This window comes from Rhinoraja longicauda, chromosome 22, assembly GCF_053455715.1.
Source record: "Rhinoraja longicauda isolate Sanriku21f chromosome 22, sRhiLon1.1, whole genome shotgun sequence".
Taxonomy (NCBI): domain Eukaryota; kingdom Metazoa; phylum Chordata; class Chondrichthyes; order Rajiformes; family Arhynchobatidae; genus Rhinoraja; species Rhinoraja longicauda.
The window spans coordinates 35,549,140-35,553,452 of NC_135974.1; the positions used below are offsets into that span (position 1 = coordinate 35,549,140).

At 46.0% G+C, this 4,313-nt stretch overlaps 1 non-coding gene across 1 annotated transcript; it reads right to left on the reverse strand.

The window, feature by feature from the left end:
- Positions 1-3,890: 3,890 nt before the first annotated feature.
- On the reverse strand, positions 3,891-3,963 carry trnac-gca (transfer RNA cysteine (anticodon GCA)). Its single transcript has one exon. It is a non-coding gene; the product is annotated as a tRNA-Cys (tRNA).
- Between the last annotated feature and the right edge of the window lie 350 nt (positions 3,964-4,313).

Consider the following 4,313-nt stretch of genomic DNA (forward strand, 5'->3'; position numbering starts at 1 on the left):
TGAAGCTCTGCCTCATTGAAGAGTCAAGAGAGTTTAATGGTCACGTGTACCGGCAATGGAACAATGCCATTCTTACTTGCTGCAAGCCCATTAATGCAATGACATACTGGCAAATATAGAGTAATCAATAATATAATAAATTAATAATCAGCAATACTAAGAAACCATAATAGTGCAAAACCCAAGTCTGTAATGCACCCAAAGATGTAGAAGATCATAGTTCATAAGTTCATAAGTTCTAACAGCAGAATTAGGCCATTCGGCCCAATCAATCATGCGTGATCTATCAATCACTGCAGTTGCTGAGGTTAGTGTGTGTAGTGCTCATGCATGATATTTGCTGGGAACAAGCTGTTCTTGAGCTTGGTGGTCATGGTTATCAGGCTCCTGTACCTATTTTTACTGATGGTAGTAGTGAAATAAGAGGATGGCCAGGGCGGTCTTTGATGATATTGGCTGTCTTTTTGAAGTCGTGCCACCTGTCGATCCCTTACTCACTCACTCTTTGGTTCGGAACTGGGAGGTACTCTGTCAAAGATAGACACAAATTGCTGGACTAACTCAGCGGGTCAGACAATATCTCTGGAGAAAAGGAACAGGTGACGTTTCGGGTCAAGTCCCTTCTCCAGACTGAGTCGGGAGGGGAGGGGGAAGTCATGTTATCAATGCAAACGTGCAGTCTGTGTCCATGGAGTAGGGTTGCCAACCATCTCACTCCGAAATATGGAATAAGGTGACGTCACCGCCCCGCGCCCCACGTGACCTCGCCCAGCCAGCAGCCACGTGCTCCGCTCCACCAATGGCGGCCTCCCGGTCCGGGAGGTGGGTTGCTAAGCAACCTCTGTTAGACGGCGCCTGGGCCTCCGGACCTACACTGTCCAGAGCTAAAATGCCGGAAACCTGGAGTGTCGGGACGTAAACTGATGGGAACTAACCTGTCGGGACCTACAGCTTCGGGGGCTAGGTCTGCAGTGTTCGGGCCTACAGTGTCTGGGCCTACAGCGTCTGGGCCTACAGCGTCTGGGCCTACAGCGTCCGGACCTACAGCCACCGGGCCTACAGTGTCTGGGCCTACAGCATCCAGACCTACAGCGTCTGGGCCTACAGCGCCCCCTGGGCCTACAGCACCCCCCGGGGCCTAACACAGGACAAGGGCGGTCCTGTACGGGACAAATCAATTTATCCCAAAATACGGGAAATCACGGCTAATACGGGACAGCTGGCAACCCTACCATGGAGCCAATATCTCCATGTAGCACAGGAAGGAAGCCTAGCTCTGTGGAACATTGGCCCTGCATTAGCCAGCACTGGAGAGCAGTCTGTCCTGATAGGATCACTTCCCAACATGGTTTATTCAGGAGAGCAGTGTGTGTGTGTCAGTGGAGTGAGTCACGATTTCACATGGCCAGGTAGGAGGAAAGCTAAGTGCCTTCGTCAAACCAAACAGGAAGCTGAAGAAGGGTCTCGACCCGAAACGTCACCGATTCCTTGTCTCCAGAGATGCTGCCTGACCCGCTGAGTTGCTCCAGCTTTTTGTAGGCTGTCTTCGGTTTAAACCAGTGCCTGCAGTTCCTTCCTACACAGAGAGAAACCTGCCTCTCTGGAGCCATAAAGCCCATCGACCTCTCTGCTGTTAGGAGGCTAAGTTGGAAAAGTGAAGAAGGAAATATAAAAAGGAAAATAAAAACTTTTTTTCAAAATGGAGAATGAGTGGTGATATGATTAAATCAACTAAAATGATGAAGCAGCAGGTTATCTTGTCCACCTGTGAATGCACATCTATTTAATCTGTGGTGTTGTATTGATATTGTGGGGAAAACAATTGAAAATCTTATCTCAAATGCGAGATACAAAGGCCTGTAATGAAATGTCTAGTTATAGGTAACCCAATGCTGTTGTACGTAGCTTGTCTGCTATTTAACAGATCAGTGATTAAATAGTCCTTGTAATTACCATGTAGAGAGCACGATTTGAACATTTAAAAGGAATTTAGAAGAAGTAACAAAAACATAATTGACTCTAACCTTGCACAGTCAAACGCATCACATCTTGAACTGTAACATATTTTAAACGTGTAAATTAACTTAAAATTAGATCATTATGTTTAATCAAGGCAAAACAATTTTGAAGCGATTCAACTGTAGCACTATCTTGTAAGTCTAGCTTTATGAAATGTGCTAAATTAGCATTTTTATCGGTTAAATCAGATCATGATGTTGGCCGCGGTTTGATTTACAATCCCACCTTCTCTCAGCCACCTTAATAAGATGGTGGAACTTTTTCGTCGGAAACAATTTCAAGGGGACGGATTATCTGAGAATGTCTGTAGCTCAGAATTATAATCCGAAACCACGCCAAATATTTAATTCCTTAGTTTAGAAGAATGAAGGGGGACCTCATTGAAACGTACAGAACAGTGAAAGGCTTGGATAGAGTGGATGTGGAGAGGATGTTTCCACTAATGGGAGAGTCTAGGACTAGAGGTCATAGCCTCAGAATTAAAGGATGTTCTTTTAGGAAGGAGATGAGGAAGAATTTCTTGAGTCAGAGGGAATTCTTTGCCACAGAAGGCTGTGGAGGCCGTCAATGGATATATTTAAGGCAGAGTTAGATAGATTCTTGATTCGTATGGGTGTCAGAGGTTATGGGGAGAAGGCAGGAGAGTGGGGTTAGGAGGGAGAAATAGATCAGCCATGATTGAATGGCGGGGTAGATTTGATGGGCCAAATGGCCTAATTCTTCTATCACTTATGATCTTATGATCTTTTCGCTATCGTGCATGAGGCTGTGACTGATTAGAAGGCAACTAGTGGAGTCTGGGCAACAAAGGTGGTGCTTTAAAGCAGAGCAAGGCCACACGCAGACTGGAGGAACAGTACCTCAAATCCTGCATGAGTATTTCACAACCCAATGGATGAACACCGAATTTTCCGATTTTGGATGGTTAACCAACAAGATAACCCTTCCCTTCTCCCTCCCCTCCCCCTTCTCTGTGCCCCACCTGGACACGCACCCATTTCTCCCCCCCTCCATCCCCTTCCACCTAAATTCCTTCCTCCGTCTTCACAATTTCCACCCTTATCTCACGCCTTTTGTCTTTTCACCTCTGGCCCTTGTCCAACCATCCACCTATCAAACCCCCCCCCCTGCTCACCTGCAACCACCAAGTTATGTCCTGCCCCTTGCTCTTCAAGCTTCCTCCCCCCCCTCCCCCCACTGTAATCAGTCTGAAGAAGGGCCCAACCTGAAAAATTGCCCATCCATTTTGCCCAGAGGTACTGCCTGACCTGCGGAGTTACTCCAGTACTTTGTGCTCTTTTTGGTAAACCGGCATTTGCAGTTCCTTGTGTCTACACGCTTAGATATTGATGTATTGATGCCCATTCATATAAAAGAAACTAAAAAGCATAAAATATCTTCTATGGATAGTGTCTTCTGTTGCACTACTTCCAGCACTTGGGTTTTTGCACAATTATGACCGCCTTGTATTACATTTAGTCATTAATTGGATTTTGATTATTACATTTTTATCTGTGTATGTTGCATTTACGGGTCTGTTTAGTTTAGTTTAGAGATACAGCACGAAAACAGGCCCTTAAGGTCCACCAGGTCCGCGCCGACCAGCGATCCCTGCACATTAACACTATCCTACACCCACTAGGGACAATTTTTACATTTACCAAGCCAATTAACCTACAAACCTGTACGTCTTTGGAGTGTGGGAGGAAACCGAAGTTCTCTGAGAAAAACCCTCGCAGGTCACGGGGAGAACGTACAAACTCTGTACAGGCAGCGCCCGTAATCGGGATGGAACCCGGGTCTCCGGCGCTGCAAGCGCTGTAAGGCAGCAACTCTATCACTGCGCCACCGTGCCGCCACATAAAGTTTGAAGGGGACACCCGGATTTGAACCAGGGACCTCGTGATCTGCAGTCAAATGCTCTACCACTGAGCCATACCCTCCCAGATAAGCTGCTGCAAGTATGCTTTTCATTATTCTGCTGGCATTACATATGGCAATCATACACTCTTGACTTGACTCTTGACTCTTGAGATTTAAAACAGTCTACTTCAAGACAATTTTTTTCCCATCAATTCTAAATGCTCAGTCGCTTGTGATAATATTATGTCCCCCAGTGGCTGCAGATTCTACATCCAGGGGAAACACACTTTCAGCGTATATTCAGTGTAAGAAAATAACTGCAGATGCTGGTACAAATCGAAGGTATTTATTTCACAAAGTGCTGGAGTAACTCAGCAGCTCAGGCAGCATCTCAGGAGAGAAGGAATGGGTGACGTTTCGGATCTGAAGAA